Genomic DNA, 19,964 nt, shown 5'->3' with positions numbered 1-19,964 from the left:
GGAGGAGGAAGAAGAAGAAGAAGAGAGGAAGAAGAAGAAGGGAAAGGGGCCTTGCTCTACACAATAGAGCAATGATGTGAACTGTGCCATGCTTTGGACCTTCGTGGGCATTTCATCTTGAACCTTCTTGTTGCCTAGACTCCTTTATGTGGTGAACTATGTGTACTCTAAATTGCTTTGGACTCCTCTATGTGTACTCCTTTATGTGTACTCCTTTATGTGTTGAACTATGTGATGTCACAATTGCTTTGGACTTCTCTACGTATACTCCTTTATGTGATGTCACAATTGCTTTGGACTTCTCTATGTATTCTCCTTTATGTGATGTCACAATTGCTTTGCACTCCTCTATGTTTACTCCACAAAAGGCTTTGGAGTTTGTTTTGACACCCTGTTATGGCAGCAACGCCAAAGAAATGGGCGTTTCTATGTACACCCGAAACGCCAACTACCCTGGCATTTCCACCCTACAACGAAACGCTCTGCCTGGCTTGGCGTTTCTAGAAGACAGAGGCTGACTGGGACATGTTCACTAAACGTTGCCGCTCACCCCAGAAACGCCAACGTCCTTGGCGTTTCCATCCTACAACAAAACACCCTCCGTGGGTTGGCGTTTCTTTAAGACAGAGGTTGGGTGGGACATGTTTACTAAACATTACCGCTCACCCCAGAAACGCCAACTACCCTGGTGTTTCCACCCTACAACGAAACGCTCTGCCTGGCTTGGCGTTTCTGGAAGACAGAGGCTGGCTGGGACATGTTCACGAAACGTTGCCGCTCACACTTGAAACGCCATTGTCCTTGGCATTTCCGAGCCACAGTTAAACGCCGTTGTCATTGGCGTTTCTTCCCTATTATGCAGAACACAACAAACCCGGCTGCCCATGTCCATTCCATCACAGATAGCAAAGGTACAACAACAGTTTTCACAATATAATGCCAAGTACAGCAATAGTATAGCAATGAGACATATTTTTCGGCAACGAACTTAACATGATCCAGCTTACATAATAATTACCAAGTCTTGCTAACATAGAACTAAGAAGTCCATCAGACATAAAACATAAGAAGTTCATCACATATAGAACTAACAAGTTTGCTCCATCTGAAACGCTCACTACATTTCTAGTTCACCACATATAGAACTAACAAGTTCGCATTAGTCATCACTTCACTTCTTGCCTCTTTTTGCAGCCATCTTCCCCCTGTTGACGTAGCCCTCTGGAGTGTTCTGCCATCCAGGACGTCGGATGGTTCTTGAGCTAACTCGGCGTGCTTCTTCAGAAGGCTGAGAAGGTTGAGTTGGCGGTGGAGCATCTTGCATCTGCGAAGCCGCAAGCTCCACATAGTCCGGATCCGCATCGTAGTCTGTCTCCTCCTCTTCATCTTCCTGTTCATCAATCCGTGCTCGGCTCGAAGAAGCACCTGCTCGGCTGGAAGATGGACGAGCGGAAGAAGCACGTGCTTGGCTCGAAGATGGACGAGCGGAAGACAGCACATCCATTCTATACTGAGCATGTGCACGCACACCCGTGGATGAACCGCCATGGCAAGAAAGTAAAGCGGCTAGTGTTCGGCAACGATTCATAACCTTCTGCAGAGGCAAAGACATTGACATGTAAATATGCAAAAATAGTTCACATGACACATGTTCATATTAAGAGGGCCTCTAACCTGTAAAGTACTCCTAACGAGAACGTCTGTTTCTCTACCAGGTGCGCGGCCAAGCACCACATTACTATCATTGATACATCTCCATAGCTCCGTGCCCTGAATAAAACTTAAGTGACACACCACTCATGAAGAAATGTCACATGTTCAAAAAAGAGACACAAAGACATACCACTCGGTCATGCAGAGGGCCATAATCTAGGTGCGCTCCAATGGTCTCCCTAATAGAGTTGTTGAATGCACCATCAGCAGTCTCACTTGGCATTACTTCCAAGCAATCGGCACGAGTCCAAGCACCCTTAAGGATAACTCTGTACTCTTTGCGAAGCCACTCCAAATGCCTTAAATATGCCCCCTCGTCGTTGTCAGGTGTGTGATCATCTTCAACTTGGGCATTCCTCCAAGCATTCCACATGTCTACCCACATAAGATGGTGATCCTCCCAATTAATGACATTCTTGTTGTGTTGCCGGCTCGTCCTACAAAGCATGAGAAGTATCGGCATCATTTTCATTTTTCCGTGGTTACACATTGTTCAACATATGGTACAAGAAACTCTCACCTATGTAGCACCACACTTGTCTCAACATACTCCGGCGGGGTGCGTTGTTGTACTCCAAATTGCTTCGAAACACGATGTGGAAGATGCCACTCCACCGCAAAAAAACATATCATGGGGCAACGCACACGCCAAAGATGTTGGTCATGAAGGCACATATTGCTCAAAGGGAACTGCCTAAGTACCATGTACGGCCTCCAATTAACCTACATCACAACATGTCACTAGCTCATGCACAACAAAAAAAATCTATAATGATGGCAAGGGATTTGATAATTACCTGGTTGTAAGTGAGCATGTCAAGCTCGCTTATGTATGCCTTATACCGCCCCATGGCGGCGATACTAGACACTTGGACATAAGCCCAAGTGTATGCGATAGTGGGATATCGCTCCTCATCCCCGTCAAAAGGCCACTCCCAAGGTTCTTCCGGAGCAATGGTGAAGTTACGGCCCACAGGGATACGCTCCCACATCCAAATCTGTAGGGCCCAAACAAAACCACCAAGACAAGATTTCGGCTTACTCCTCATACATGCTCCGTCCAACTGCACATTTGTACACACATTAAACAATCACAGGAAAAAATTTCTTTCATATAATGAGAATGCATCAAATTATCATTACCTGACGGTACAAGAAGGCTAGTTCCGCCGACCCCCAACTCCACTTGACATCCCAGTTACGAAGAGGGGCCAAGAACATCGACGAGGCTGTGTCTCCCGTGCCGTCAGGAAACACCACTTGGGTCAAAAGATTCCATAAGTAAGCCCTGGCGTACCTCTCCACAACAGCCGGACTTGCATTCTCTGGGCACTCGTAAAAATGTTCTTGTAGCCACGAGAACAAAATACCAGATGGCCTAGGATCCTTCTTTGTTTCATGAATCCACGGGGGAGGTTCAACACCAACCAAACCTGCAACCCTTTGTCGCCACCCCTCAGACCTCACCTTCCCGGTAAGAGCCTTGCCCTCGATCGGAAGACCGGAGATCATCGCAATATCCTCCAAAGTAACGGTCATCTCACCAAGAGCAAGGTGAAAAGAGTGCGTCTCCGGTCTCCAACGGTCCGTAAGGGCGGTAATGGCCGTCGAGTTCAGCAATGGTGGTGTGCCTTTAAAGTTGAGCACAAACTGGAGAAGATCCAATTCTTCTAAAATAAGGCTCGTAGCGACGGTCATACCTCAAGGACTCACGTGGGTTGTGGCCTCTCAAACGAAGTACTGGAGGAACCTACAAATAACACACGCACAATTTATATACTTCTCTAAACTACTCACAATATGAGAATCAACAATGTAGATACATAATTACCTCCCCTCTTTCCACTAGCACACCACGATGCTTCTCGTAATAATCATCAAGGCCGGAATATTTATCCGGCTCAAACATCCTACAAAATAAGGTCAATGGATTTGTTATAATATATGCTTAAAATTATGACCACATCATATACAAAATCGTGTGAGAACTACTACAAATTATCCCAAAGATACATTACCAACACCAATTCTTTTCAACCTATTTTATCCTAAAGAATCTATCACAACTAATTATTAACAAATAATAGGCTCAACCTAATAAAAAAATGGTCTCTCTCTAAATCCAATAATAAACAAGTTAACTAAGAATACTTAAACACAAGGAGTATATGTCTTCTTTCTAAACATAATGTAACCAAAATATTCATCAAACAAATCACTAATAACTCATCTTAGGGTTCCACCATGTTTGAAAAAATACATCTACAATAGCCAATCTTGACTGAAAATAAATGGAGGATTGGGAGGAGAATACCTCAAGCAACTCGGGGATGCTCCGACCTCCTCGTTTTGATGATCAAAATAGCAGATATGGGGAAGATTTGGTGAAGAAGAGGGAGGGGGCGGCCGCCAGTTCATCGTCGAGAAGGAACTGCTCGACCGGGGGAGTGGGCTGGGTTAGGCCCCAGCGGCACGCGCGCGTTACTTAATCCTAGTTAGAAACGCCAAGGACCTTGGCATTTCAAGCGTACCATGTCAGCGAAAACAGCGGGTTCAGACTGACTGTGGGCCAGGTCAGAAACGCTAGCTGCCTCGGCGTTTGCGTGTTGGCTTGAAACGCTAGCTTGCTCGGTGTTTCTATGTTGGGTGGAAACGCCGCGGACCCTGGCGTTTCTAAAAGGGTCAAATCGCGAAATACTTTCTCGTCGAGTTCAGTTTGTGACTATAAACGCTGACAAGGTCAGAACAGTGATTTCGGCCGCTAAATGCCAGGAGCAAGTGATGCTCCAGTCTTACAGCTTGCAAGACATGTGTCTTCTATGCCATGTGCAAGATTTTCTTCTTGCAGCTTGACAATCAATGCTTTCCACGTCGCTCATGTAACTGCAGCTTGGGAAGATCTGCGAAGTTATGGCTTCGTTTGTGGCCACCGCCTAAGAGATCATTGCTCGCCACGCTCCTCATGTAACTGTAGCCGCTGCCTAAGAGATCATATGAAGACATGATGCCTCTTTTCCAACACGTCCCTGGAACACCACCACACGACGGCTGAGGGTAGACTGTTAGGCTGCCCTGTGGCGGCAGCCCCGCAGGCTGTGCGTCGCCGAGCTTCTCGTCCCGCCGCATCCTATTGTTTTGCCCCGTGTGGGAGGAGGAGGTCTCTACCGACCCGGCGAAGTCTCGGAGAAGTCCTGAAAGTCAGTGAGGGTATCACCACGTTCGTTGGGGTCTGGAGGATTATGCCGCCGCCCTTGCTGGACCAAGAGACCGTGATGCAATTCTTTAGGTTTTTTTTCTTACTGGGAGATGTATTCGGCAGTTTTTTTAGATCAAGGATTAGTATTTTCTGATTTTATCTTGGAGATGTAATTGGCAATTTTTTTTTTGTTTTCACGAGAGACCATATGTAGGGCACGTTAGGGACTCACGGGTCAGGCTACCACGCTATATATTTTACGCATATCGAACGGTTATTGTAGTTATAATTTTTAGATCAAGGGTTAGTATTTTCTGATTAACGTGAGATTTTCCAGCCTAATTCTCTTACTTCTAATTAACCCATCATTTACTTTTTATATATAAATAGATTCTACATTTGGTTCTCAACTTTTCTTACTGGAGTGCCCTAATGTCTACATTCTTTTAAGTCTGGGCCAATGGTGCTTGTATGGAGCCAACTTGTTTTTATCTCTCTTAGAGTAGTTTTAAAATTTTCCACTGAACTTCCTGTTATATGTACTTGTTTCTGCATCCATATGTTCGGTTAACTTCATTCAGTCTTTGAGTAGTTGTAAAAGTACTTATTAAATACGGTCTCAAAAGAGCTGCACGGTTACAGTCTCAAAATCTATGCCGCCATGACTGCATGACCTCGTGCCATCCCACGACGCAGCCAGGGCGAGCTAACTGAAATAACAAACAGAATCCGCCAAGGCGTGAACATATGCACGCTGCCTGGCCGACCCCTTATTCAGCTACGAAAAAATAGAGTTTAGACTATGCAACTCTCAGAGAGCGTACATGGAATGGATAAGCACCGGATCGTTGATGAACACACTTAGCGTGGTAAGCTAGCAGATGATAAGAACTCTTGCTCCAAGCTATAACATCGTTGACTGTCTGCAGAGGTTGGATCGACTCCATTGCCTGAGTGAGACGGGACACTATGTTCAGCTCGTCCATTTTCTGGAGTGACATGAGATGACATCGAACGTTTCGTATGCAGAAGCTGCAAAGTCATCTCTACTTCCTTCATCGTAGGTCTTTCCTCGCCCTGGATCCGTAGACACATATCTGCAAGGGAGGCAACACTGATAATTTCTTCCTCGGTTGCTTCGTCACGAACTTGAGCAGCGACTATCTCACTTATTGGTCTTGCCTGCATCTCCCCAAGAAAGTAACTAGATAAACTCTGAGATGATCCTGACTCATTGGTAAAAACAGGCTTCCTTCTAAGAAGCAACTCCAAAAGCTGGACACAAAGCTGTACACGTCGCTCTTCTCATTTAGCTGCCCAGTGCGAAAATACTCCGGATCCAAGTACCCGAATGTGCCTTGTACGTGTGTGGTAATATGAGTTTGATCTATATGCACCAATCTTGATGCACCAAAGTCAGAAACTTTTGCAGTGTAGTTTGCATCCAGGAGTATATTTGAAGACTTGACATCACGATGGAAGACTGATATGGAAGCTGCAGAATGGAGATAATAGAGAGCTCCTGAAGCTTGTGCAGCAATTCTTAGGCAGACATCCCAGGACAAAGAAAAATTGTTGCTTGGATCAGAATAAAGGATTTCAAACAAAGAACCATTAGGAACAAAATCATACACTAGTAGTGGGACCTCACTTTCAAGGCAACAGCCATGAAGCTTTACGATGTTTCTGTGGTTGATCTGTGAAAGGATGGCGACCTCATTGATGAATTGGTCAATCTCACCTTGCTCAATGACATTAGATTTCTTAATAGCCACTACACGCTGGTCAGATAAGATGCCTTTGTACACCATGCCATGGCCTCCTCGGCCAAGGATCCGTGTGTGATCGAAGTTATTTGTTGCCCGCTCTAACTCTTCCAGAGAGAAAATCTTTGTCTTTTCACTTGCATCTTCACTCGATGATATTAGCTGTTCTAGAAGGAGGCCGTGGTTCTTTGTAAAATACTTCATTCTCAGTCTCTTTTGGACGCCTCTTCTGCATCTACGGAGGATAAACATTGCACTTAAGCCAAGAAGTAGAAGGCCCAAGCCAATACCAAGCCCAATAGCAATACCTGCAGCGAATGGCAGCGCACCTCAACATCAGCTTCATGTTTTGCTGTGTTCAAAATTAATTGAGTACGAAATTCACCTGATAGAATAGTCTGCTTTCTCGATGGAGCACACTTCATTTTTATAGTGTCATCATTGCATTTACAACCATCGGGTCCAGTAACATAGGGATTTCCTGCATAGCCATCATTGCATTTACAGCTATAACCCATTGTTGTCGAGTTGACATATAAACATTCGCTATTAGGGCTAACACATGCATATGTGGAGATATGTTGATGTGCCTCTTGGCAAGTTAGATTTGCGACTACCCATCGCAGTCTCCTTGAGTCTCTGTCAGCAATGTACAATGGTCCATAGTTTGACTGATCATGAGAGGTACCTTCGATGTCCATGTACCCCTCAGTAATATTAATGTTTGTGATATATCCTGTCATTGAATCTAGCAGCATGAAAGCTGATGTGTTGCAGTAGAGTTGAAATCCGGTCCTTGCGGAACAGCCATCTTCTAGTCCAAACGGAAAGGGAACCTTGATTTTACCACAAGACCGAGTGCATGTCACATTTCTTCGAGCTGACGGATTGTATCCTATTAAATTTTAAAAAATGTGCAAACTAAAATGATTGTAAGTGGTGAGATACTCAAGAAATCAAGGAAAGATTAGATGAAAACTTGTAGATTTATATAAGTGAATCGATTGTTACCGTGATCACTCGAGCAGCCACCGAGTACATACGGGTTGCCCGTGTACCCAACATCACAACAGCATGAATAACCAGGCATGTACGGGGTGTCTACGCACGAGCTGTGGCTGCTCACGCAGGCAAAAATGGTCTCATCTGCCGAAGCGGCGGCACATGTATGTTGGTCATTTATATTCCAATATAGCGTAGCTACCACACTCGCAATTTGGCGCTGCACCTGCTGGTGGGCCTCCTTGACAGGGACAAACTTGAGCTGCACGGGATTGGCAACCATATGGGCTTCGAAGGTTGGTCTGTGGTTGCATTTCTTCCCGTAAACCATATCGGGGTCTAACTCGTCCGGGTCACAGGAAGTGCAAAACGGGATTTCCGGACTTATGTTTGAGTTTCCAATCAAGTAGATGTAGAAATTGCACACGGTGATCCACATGTTAGAGAGAGCGAAAACGAAATTGCTGGAGGGGGTCTTTAGTGATGCATTGTACACTTCAGCACCCTGACTCGTTGAGATGGCAATTGAGAAGTCGATTAATACACCTGTCAATGGAAAGAAAAGACAAAAACACAAATTACTCAAAATCGCTGAGCAAGCTTGTACGGGACAAACTAATTATTCTGATTTTGAAGTGGAGTACACGCAAATTCGCAAGGGCACGCAGATGCGGGAGCACGCACCTACCCAGCCCTGCCCGGATGTCCGATTTGCCTCGCAATCCGCAAAGTAGTTGGACCCCGCATGAGGACGCAATAAGTTTTAAGTTTTATTATTTTAAACTTCAATTTTGCATCTGAAACTGACGATTTCCTCAGTCGCTCGTATCAAGTTCCAGGATTAAAACTATATAAGGGGAAGTTTTTGTCGGGCACCGGTACTGAAGTTGTGATTTTGTCGGTCGCTCGTACTAAGTTTTTAAAAATTGAAACATATCTTTTGAATTTTAAAAAACTAAATATATTTTATTCGAAAGCCCTAATCACGAAAAACACAAATATGAAAACAAAACTTAATTTAAACTCTTCATTCAAAAGATATAGAAGATTGAAAATAGAAAGTCAACAGAAAAGCACACACGGGCTCGGTGCCCCCGCACCTACGACTTCGTACCACAAATCCTCTCCCGAAGAGTATGCTGTACCAAGTACGTGATTTCTAAGTGTGAGTGATGAGCATCTTTGCTCTAAACAAAACGCCGTACCAGTGAAACTTTAAAATGTTCATTTTATGAAATCCTGCTGGTCTTATTTTTGCGTGCCAGGTAATCTTTAAAGACAGTTTGTTAAGACTTAAAGACTTAAACTAAGTTTGCTTGTAACTATCGGCCGTTGAAAATGATATTCTGGTTGCCCCGTTCTCAGAGAAGGAGGTGTTTGATGCTATTACACAGATGAAAAACAATAAGGCTTCCGGACCGGATGGATTCCCGGCCGAGTTTTATAAAAAGTGCTGGCATATTATTAAGGGGGATTTGCTACCTATGTTCCATGATCTGTTCTCTGGACAGCTTCAGTTATTTCACTTGAATTTTGGAACTATCACACTGCTTCCTAAGAAAACGGATGCTGTGAGAATTGAGCAATTCAGGCCGATATGCCTCTTCAATGTTAGTTTCAAAATTTTCACCAAGGTAGGGACTAATAGGCTCACACAGATTGCGCATTCTGTGGTGCAACAGTCCCAAACTGCTTTCATGCCGGACAGAAATATCCTTGAAGGGGTGGTCGTCCTGCATGAAACGCTCCATGAAATCCATTTCAAAAAATTAGATGAAGTAATTTTTAAGATGGATTTCGAGAAACCATACGATAAGATCAAATGGCCATTCCTCCAACAGTCATTGCGTATGAAAGGTTTTGATGAAGCCTGGCGCCGACATGTTGAATCATTTACGCAAAAAGATAGTGTGGAAATTAAAGTTAATGATGACATAGGTCATTACTTCCAGACACAAAGGCCTAAGACAAGGAGATCCGATGTCCCCTATCATGTTTAACATTGTGGTGGATATGTTAGCAATTTTGATAGGAAGGGCTAAGGAAAATGGTCAAGTAGGTGGATTAGTACCTCATCTCGTTGATGCTGGTGTATCCATCCTTCAGTACGGTGATAAATACAATTATCTTTATGGAGCATGACTTGGCCAAGGCGAGAAATATGAAGCTTGTGTTATGCCTATTTGAACAATTGACCGGGTTAAAGATTAACTTTCATAAGAGCGAGCTGTTCTGTTTTGGTAGAGCCAAAGACGAACAGGAGGCTTATAGGCAATTGTTTGGGTGCGAGTTGGGAGAGTTACCCTTCTCTTACCTGGGGATTCCAATCCATCATCGTAGGCTGACAAACAAAGAGTGGAAGTGCATCGAGGACCAATTTGAGAAGAAACTGAGCTGTTGGAAGGATAAGCTAATGTCATACGGAGGCCGATTAATCCTGATTAATTCGGTGCTCACGAGCATGCCTATATTTCTCCTATCGTTCTTTGAGGTCCCAGTTGGTGTTAGGAAAAGACTAGACTTCTATCGATCGCGTTTCTTTTGGCAGGGTGATGAGCTTAAACGAAAATATCGGCTTGCTAAATGGGATATCATCTGTAGACCGAAAGACCAAGGGGGTCTCGGTATTGAGAATCTACAAGTTAAGAATAGATGCATTCTTAGCAAGTGGCTGTGGAAGCTCTCAACGGAGAATGATGCCATGTGGGCTCAAATCCTTTGTGCCAAGTACCTCCAGACAAAAAACTTTGTCACAGGTTACAGTCAGGCCGACTGATTCACCTTTCTGGAAAGGCATGATGAAAGTCAAATAATCTTTCTTTAATAGGATGAAGTTTGTTATTGGAAACGGCTCTAGTACACGTTTCTGGGAGGATACTTGGCTCGGCGAGACACCTTTGGCCATCCAATATCCGTCTTTATTGTTCAACGACGTGAAGTGTTCGTCGCCTCGGTATTTCAATCTATCCCCCTTAATATTCAGTTCCGACGGACGCTAGCGGGCAATCGTTGGGAAGAATGGCTCCGTTTAGTCAGGAGACTGATGGAGGTCCAACTATCTCAACAACCCGATGAATTATGCTGGAAATTGTCTAAGTCTGGAGTATTCACTGTTAAATCAATGTATATTGATGTTATTAATTCGAACTCCATTCCTACCTCTAAGCATGTTTGGGCTGTCAAAGTTCCTTTGAAAATAAAAGTGTTTATGTGGTTTGTCCATAAACAAGTTATTTTAACCAAGGACAACTTGATAAAGCGTAATTGAACAGGACCTACTAGGTGTAGTTTCTGTAATCGGGATGAGACTATCAAGCACCTCTTTTTTGATTGCCCGTTGGCCAAAGTACTTTGGCAGACGGTCCACATTGCTTTTAGTATCAATCCACCGAATTCTGTTAACGCATTATTTGGGACATGGCTTAATGGGATTGAGCCTGACTTAGCGAGACATATTCGGGTTGGAGTTTGCGCTTTGTTGTGGACTATCTGGAATTGCAGAAATGATTTGGTTTTTAACAGAACATCACGGATTCATTTTTTGCAGGTTATTTTCCGAGCTACAGCATTGATCCGTTCGTGGTCGCTACTCACTCCAATGGAGGCCAGGGAGCATTTGGTTACTGGATCTATCCGTTGGGAGATGGTAGCTCGGGATATCTTCAACCGGTTTGGATGGCGGTCATGTAATAGGATAGGCAATTAGTTTATCTATCTATTTTTAGCCAGCCGGTTGTGGCGTCTTTTCCTGGCTAGTTTGTGTATCTAGCCTTTTAGGCTTTGTGTGAGCTGCCTTTTTCTTTTTCAGTTCGAGACTTTGGAACCTTGTTGACCTTTTGCTTATTTGGTTAATAAGATGGCCGTATGCATCACTCTGATGCAGAGGCCGGCGAGCCCCCCTTTTCGAAAAAAAAAGTTTGCTTGTAACTTTTTTGTGTGGAAATGGGGATCATCATTTTAGCTACTTGGACCCTTTTTTTCTCAAAAAAGAGGCTAAGAGCATGTACAACCACCGGAGCCCCATATCATCACCAACGTCCATGCGGCCTGCCTAGTCACTATCTAACAACAAATTGCCACCTAACCGGATAGTGCATAGCCAGTGCAAACGTTAAGGGTTGACCGACAACATCATATCAAGCCCGTATCCGATGCGAATATGTGGCGGACCGGATGCGCCTGGAGATCACTGCCACGTCGGACCAGCCCATGCTGGCTGACGCCGTCCCTACCACTGTCCCCACAAATACCCTACCCGGACCAAACCCTAGTCAGACCTCACTCTCCCTTCCTTTCCTCTCCCTTCCATTCCACCATGGTCCACAACGGATACGGTGACGAATCTGATTCCATCGACTGGGCGAAGGTCGTCAAGGAAAACTTCAGCTCGTCCATGCCGGACGAGGAGGAGCTCGAGCTCCCAATTTCCCTTCACCGTTCAGGGATGGACAGGGGCAGGAGCTCCTCATCCGCGGTGTCCGCGATGGCCCAGAGGGGCAACAATAGCTCTCCACTAGCCCACGGCCGCACGACGTGGTCCGGGCTTTCCTCAGCTGGTCAGGCGGCAGGGTGACCTGCGGCGCCTGACAACTCCAACCCCTACTCCTCCTGGGCAATGCTGGGTGCTCGTGCCCGCACCGCCGAGCCTGCAGTCATGGCTATCAGAGTCTGAGTCGCTCGCCTATGTCCACACAAGGCAGAGTGAGACGTAGCCCGCCTCCAGCGGATCTGGCTGTAGGTCATACAGATCCATGCCAGAGCTGTTTCTGCTTGCCAACAACGACAACGAGATTCTCCACGACGTCATCAGCGCTCCTACACCTCGGCAGAGATGGACACCCGCCGCTGGCATCGCAAAAATGCGGTGATGCTCCTCATTGGGCTTAAGGAGTCTGAGTGGCTTGCCAGGCAGAAGGACGCCATGAAAGCCGCCCGGCTCACGAGGGAGCAGGCCCGTGGCGCCCGTTGTTTGGCCGGGATCATCTCCTCCTCGTCCTCCGACAGTGGGACCACATCTGACGACGTCGATGCTCCGCCCACTGCCGATGCCTATGTTGTGGACAACCACCACTCCGGACCGGAGACCCCAAAAGGAAGCGGCGAGGAAGTAATGAACTCCGGCGGCCCTCTCTGTTTATTTACTTAATCCAGCTTCTTGTTTTTGTTAAATGGATGAACCTGTTCTTTTGGATCGAATTGTGCAAAACTTTAATCCGCTATCTATGTAGATATATGCTATGTTTTTATGTTGCATGTTGATCTACGGAGTGTTCATCATGTTGAATATATTTGTACGTATTTAGGGGCTGACATTTGAAGACCAAGGTCCACGTTACGGATTGGGAGAAATGAGGGATGACGGTTCACTGTCCGTGACGCGCCTGCCACTCCCAAATTAGGCAATCACTGTTGTAGATGCTCTAAGAGTAACTTCAACGGGCTGACCTAAACGGATGGTGTTTTTGTTCGTTTTTTGTCTGTATGGATCGGTCGCCCGTCTGCCGGCCACTTTTTTTTAGATTTGGGCCGGCAGTGCGCCCAACGGGCCGATCCATTTCATAACCGCGCGCGCTTTAGATCATGCCAGCGCTTATACTGTCGCCCTAGTTTGGCGCTTCAGTGCGCGACAAAGGTTCACGCGCGCGCCGCGGCCGGCGCTCGTTATAAAAAGGCGCTCCCTCCACACTCTGTCCGCCGCCCACTCGTCCATCATGTCGATGCGCCGCCTAGGCGCTTCGGATTTTCGCGGAGTCCGCGAGCGCCGCTTCTGTGCCTTCTTATCCGAGATCTGGTTTGGCGAGAAACGTCTCATCTTCGGCACCTTCGACACCGCAGAGGAGGCGGCCCGCGCGCACGACGTGGCGGCGTGGCGCCTCTTGACGCCTCGTCGGGATATGAATTTTCCCGACGTGTCGAGTCAGCGGGCGCAGGATCTCGCGCCTCTCCTGCGGCTTTTCACCGATGTGGATCGTCGTGTCCACCAGTGGTGGAAGCGTCACCTCACCATCGCCGAGATGGACGAGGAAGCCATGGTGATGTGGCGCGAACGCTTCCCGCAGGACATCCTCGACGAGCGCCAGTTCTACAAGCAAAGGAGGACGGAGAGGGACACGAGGAGGACGGAGCGAGCCGCCTATCGGGAGGACAAGCGTGCGCCGAAGCAGGCCGCTCAATTGAAACCGAAGCTACGAGAAACGTCAGGTTGGGACTTCGAAGACGAGCAGCATGCTGACGCCTATATTCAGACGTCGGAGGAGGACATTACCGAGTCAGAGTCGGAAAGTGACAAGTAGTTGGTCTTTTCTTTTATCTGTGTACGCTAGAACTATCTATGTATCCTTTTTTATCGGAAAAAATGGCCGGCGGTGTCAGCGACGAAGCAGGCGGGCGAGGGTGTGATGTTTGATATGGAGAGGCCAATGTGCCACCGACCAGCGGGCCCGGGAAGGAGAGAGGGCGAACGCGCGCGTGTCCGTCTTGTGTCCGCGCCGACGCAAATTCGGCTCAAAAATGAGCCTGGAATGGGTCGGCAGGCGAACGAAAGCGAACGTGCGTCCGTTTGGATCGGCGTGTTAGGCCGACTTTTCTGTCCGCGCCGAACTAAACGATCGACGGCGGATGAAATGGGTCGCCCCATTAGAGTTACTCTAACACCTCTACTTTCTGCATCGATTGATGAAACAAAGCCAAGCCACCTGGAGCATTTGACCAACAACTTCATCTTCGAGTGTGCAACACCTAGTCTTTATGACTGAAGAAAGATCTCCAAGGATGACATGGCACTAGTTGTTGGCAAAAGGGTTTCTTATTCAGGCTTGGGACACCAATATCCTGATTTTTAGGTAATCTACTGCTAACTGATTGTAAAAAAAATACTTTCTTTATCTTTAATAAGATAATTGTGCACTAGGTAAATCACCTACCGTTCATCATTAAAAACACATAAATATGTCTACATACATCAATTTGAGCGACAACTAATATGAAATGGAGGGGGTAATTGAAGAGCATTTCGGAACTGTGAGGGAGTTTAGACAATCAAATCAGGGCGCTAGAAGTGCATTAGCTGCATTCGAAAAAAACCCGGAAGAAGTACTAGTTGTAGCTCTTACCGCCAATGGAAACCAGTGGAGCGCGGGTGTCGCCCATGAAAATCACGTCCATGGCGCGGTCCCTGAGATAGAGCCTCGGAGGGTACGTGGTGTTGTCGCAGATGAGATCAAAGCTGGTCTGCCGAGAGCAGCCGGGGCCTATGCCAAAGGGAAACATGATATCCTTATCGCCGCATTTGTTTGGACAATTGGCAGATGGGAATTTCCTGATGCTCTTTTGGTGTATTGGAGCTCCAGAATCGGATGCTGGCGCTGCTAATGGAGCCGTAGCCGTGGTGGTAGTGGTGGTGGTGGTGATGCAAGAAAGCAGCAGGAGCATCTGAAGCACGGTGTGGATAGCCATCTGCCACTAGATCAAGTCTGAGAAAGTTGAGCAAACAGAAGCACAATGAGATAACAGCTTGGGCTTTGTATGGTAGCTGTGGCACCGGGGCTTCCTTCTCCACTCTCCTCCGCTTGAATGCTCACTGTGAAAGTGCCTATTGGCCAGCTGGAGAATATGCGGGGAATTCCTGGAATTTTTTTTTTGGCATGCAACTGATTTGCGGATTTGCACGACGATGCAGACGAGCGTGAAAGCCCTCAGCGCACATGGCCACCGACGTGCGCGTTCAGGGTAATCGATTGCCTTTCCGGACGCCGCTGAACTGACCATGGTCGGTCCGGGTGAGGGAGAATATTAACTGGGTGCAATTATGCCCGACACATACGGAAGAAGACCAAGAGGATCAAGATTCCTATCATGCGCTACTCTCCATCGAGACCTAGGCTTGGCTTCACATGCTTTCTCAGCACAGATTGCACTTCCAGTACAACCTGCTACCTGCGGTCCCGCTATGGTGTGGCGTTCAACAGCGGAGAGGAAAGGGTGAGGGGAATACAGGCTGCACGGTGTTAAATGATAGGCTTGCTAGTTAGTTTGTATAGACGTGACACATATGTCACGATATTGTATACGTGTAATGTGTGCGTGTGTATCTTGTAACCAAGGCAGGTTGTTACGAAGATTTGATCTTATCTCTTGTATAGCTTGGAGGATGGGTCAAGACTCCAACAACCTGCCGCCGCATCATGTACTCTTTGTGCTATATAAACACGCACGTGTCCCTGCAACGATGCATACGCTTAACGCAAACCAATTCCTCTTACATGGTAATCAGAGCCTCTCTCGAGCTCATCCATGGCAACATCTTCAAGTACCTTCCCATCCTCTCCATTCGCTCACGTCGTCTCGGAGAAACTCACCAAGGGCAACCAGGCACTATGGCGGGTGACGGTGCTGTCCGCCATCCGCGGTGCTCAGATCCAGAACTACCTAAACGTCGATCATCCGGTGCCGCCCATGGAGCTGGAGATCACGGATTCCGACGGGAAAACCAAGAAGACCCCCAACCCGGAGTTCCAAACCTGGTATGCACAAGATCAGCAAGTTTTCTCATATCTTCTGACAACGCTGCCTCGTGAGATGGCAATTCAGGTCGCCACCTGCCACACCTCGGCTGAGCTGTGGAACACGGTCCAGGGGATGCTGTCCTCACAGACCCGTGCCGCGACCGTGAACGTATGGATCGCCCTCGCCAATCTTCAGAAGGGAAAAAACTCCATCACCGACTACGTCGGCAAGATCCGAACCCTCTGTGACTAACTTGTCGCAGCAGGCAAAAGGGTGGACGAGGAACATGTCGTCTCCCACATCCTGGCCGGGCTTGAAGAAGACTTAGACCCGGTGGTTTCGGCCATGTGCTCCCGTGTGGAGCCAGTCACCGTGCTAGAGCTGTACTCACAGCTTGTTAGCTTCGAGACACGGATGAACCTTCGCCACGGAGGATCGCAGTCCTCGGCGAACGCGGCGACACGTGGGCGTGGTCGCGGCGGTGGTGACCGCGGCCACGGTAGACAAGGCGGCGACAACTCTGGTGGTGATTGCGGCCGTCCCTACACCAGGCAAAACGGTCGCGGTGGAGGCGGCAGGGGCAACTACAACAACTCTGCTCCTGCCCCCAAGGTGGTGTGCCATATCTGTGGCAAGCCAGGCCACCCGGCCTGGAAGTGCTGGAAGCGGTATGATGAGTCGTACCTGGGAGAAGAAGAGAAGTCTGCCAACATGGTGACCCCATAGTACGGGGTAGACTCCAACTGGTACCTGGATAGCGGCGCAACCGACCACATCACTGGCGATCTGGAGAAGCTGACGGTGCGGGACAGGTAAACCGGCGGCGAACAGATCCACACTGCAAGCGGTTCAGGTATGGCTATCCAACACATTGGTTATTCAGCTATTCACACTCCCGACCGAGATATCCACTTAAACAAAATCCTTCATGTTCCAGAAGCCAATAAAAGCCTAATTTCAGCTAGTCATCTTGCCACCGACAACAATACCTTCATTGAAATCCATCCTCGATTTTTTCTTGTCAAGGAACAGGGAACGAGGAAGGTCCTACTTCGAGGCAGGGGTAGACGAGGTCTCTATCCTATCAAACACGTGGGGGGAAACGCCAAGAAGCAAGTGCTAAGTGCCATCAAACTGTCTTCAGATAGGTGGCACCGGCGTTTAGGTCATCCTTCTTCAGTTATCGTTAGAAAGATTGTTAGCAACAATAACCTCCCATGTGATAATTTGTTCAATAATGAGTTTGTATGTGATTCTTGCCAAAAAGGCAAAAGTCACCAGCTACCTTATCCAAAATCGATAAGTGAATCGAAGTATCCCTTAGAACTTGTCTTCTCTGATGTTTGGGGACCTGCTGTTGAAACAGTAGGGAGGAAGAAATTCTATGTAAGTTTCATAGATGATTTTAGCAAGTTCACTTGGATCTATCTCATTAAACATAAGTCTGAAGTTTTTCAAAAAATTTCATGACTTTCAAAACCTTGTTGAAAGGCAATTCAATCGCAAAATTCTTGCTCTCTAAACAGACTGGGGTGGTGAGTATGAAAAACTCAACTCCTTTTTCACAAAAAATGACATATCTCATCATGTTTCTTGCCCCTACGCCCATCAACAGAATGGCTCGGCAGAACGTAAACACCAGCATATAGTTGAGGTTGGTCTATCTCTTCTTGCTCAAGCTTGCATGCCCCTAAAGTTTTGGGATGAAGCCTTCATTGCTGCTACATACTTGATCAATCGTCTACCTAGTAAAGTTATCAACTTCGAAACCCCTCTTGAAAGATTGTATCATGAAAAACCCAACTATTCAGCTCTTAGAATATTTCGCTGCGCTTGTTGGCCTAATCTTCAGCCATATAATAAACACAAGCTTCAATTCAGATCCAAGCAATGTGCTTTTCTCGGATATAGCAATCTTCATAAGGGTTTCAAATGTCTTGATATCTCTACAGGACGTGTGTATATTTCCAGGGATGTAGTCTTTAACGAAAATATATTTCCCTTCTCCACTCTACATCCCAATGCCGGAGCCAGATTACGTTCTGAAATTCTTTTACTGCCTCCAGAACTCTTGAATCCAACTGATCAGTGGAGTGAAAATAGTACTGATGATCATTTGTGTGATAGCCTGACTAACAATGGTGGCAGCGGTAAAAAAATGCAGCCCCAAACCGTGATTTTATGCAGCAACAACAGGTTCATATACAGCCAGGCGCAGGACACGAGGAGGATCTGCCTGCTGATGCTGATCCCGACGGATTTGGCGCAGAAAACGATCCCGAGGAGGATCTGGTGGCGCCACAGACGCCGCCCCCTCCAGATTCTGCCGCGGCCCACTCAGCGAGTGACACGTCGTCTGGACCCGGTCCCTGGTCAGGTGGCGCGGTGGATTCCTCCCCCTCTCGTGACAGTTGTCGCGAATTGAGTGGGGGCAGGGGCCGTGTCGCTCGAGGAAATGATGGCGGTCGGTCGGTGGACCGCGTGCTGTCGGCTGGCGGTGGGTCGCTTTCCCCAGGCCCACAGGCGCGGGATCTGAGCCAGCCCAGGCACGCAGCAGTCGAGGAGGGTTCGTCTGCGCCGGCTCGGTCTGCTCCGGTACGAGGTAGTGGACGGGGATCTTCTGCGGCTGTTGACTCTGCGCCACAACGTGTAAGAACAAGGTCACAAAAAGTTATTTTAAAGCCTTCAACATACAAGGATGGAACGGTCAGGTATGAAAGAAATTTCAAGTTTGCAAATTTTGCTTCCACTGGAGAACCACAGAGTTTGACTGAAGCATTAAATAATGCAAGTTGGAAAAATGCTATGAATATTGAGTATGATGCACTCATGAAAAAGCAAACATGGCAGCTAGTTCCTTGCAAGCAAGGGAGGGATGTTATAGATTGTAAATGGGTATATAAAATCAAGAAAAGACCTGATGGCACAATAGATAGATACAAGGCTATGTTAGTAGCTAAAGGCTTTAAACAGCGATACGGTATTGATTATGAGGACACCTTTAGTCCAGTTGTTAAAGCTGCTACTATCAGACTTGTTTTGTCTGTTGCTATCTCCAGGGGATGGAATCTTCGCCAATTGGATGTGCAGAATGTGTTCTTACATGGCGTTCTCGAAGAGGAAGTCTATATGAGACAACCACCTGGGTTTGAAGATGGTTCTAAACCTAATCATGTGTGCAAGCTGGACAAGGCTTTATATGGCCTCAAACAAGCCCCTGGAGCTTGGTACTCAAGGCTAAGCACTAAACTACAATAACTTGGGTTTCGAGCTTCCAAGGGAGATACTTCTCTGTTCTTCTTTAGAAAAGGAAAGGTGATAATATACATGTTAATTTATGTTGATGACATAATTGTTGCTACTTCGTCTCCAGAAGCCACTTCAGCATTGTTAAAATAGTTGAAAAATGAGTTTGCTCTTAAGGATCTAGGAGAGCTTCATTATTTCCTAGGAATTGAAGTTAAAAAGGTGCATCATGGTATAGTATTAACTCAGGAAAAATATGCCAGAGATGTAATCAAGCGTGTAGGTATGAAAGACTGCAAACCCTCTGAGGGAGTCCTGGATTAGGGGGTCTCCGGACAGTCGGATTATATCCTTTGGCCGAACTGTTGGACTATGAAGATACAAGATTGAAGACTTCGTCTCGTGTCCGGATGGGACTCTACTTGGCGTGGAAGGCAAGCTAGGCTATACGGATATGGATATCTCCTCCTTTGTAACCGACCTTGTGTAACCCTAACCCTCTCCGGTGTCTATATAAACCGAGGGTTTTAGTCTGT

The 19,964-nt window shown here is 46.9% G+C and overlaps 1 pseudogene; it reads right to left on the bottom strand.

Annotated features, from left to right (window-relative positions):
• Positions 1–5,504: 5,504 nt before the first annotated feature.
• On the bottom strand, positions 5,505–15,245 carry LOC123154509 (wall-associated receptor kinase-like 10; annotated as a pseudogene).
• Between the last annotated feature and the right edge of the window lie 4,719 nt (positions 15,246–19,964).

The sequence above is a fragment of the Triticum aestivum genome, chromosome 7A (genome assembly GCF_018294505.1).
Source record: "Triticum aestivum cultivar Chinese Spring chromosome 7A, IWGSC CS RefSeq v2.1, whole genome shotgun sequence".
Taxonomy (NCBI): domain Eukaryota; kingdom Viridiplantae; phylum Streptophyta; class Magnoliopsida; order Poales; family Poaceae; genus Triticum; species Triticum aestivum.
The sequence above is the reverse complement of the archived record's forward strand: the minus strand, read 5'-3'. Positions and strand labels throughout refer to the sequence as shown.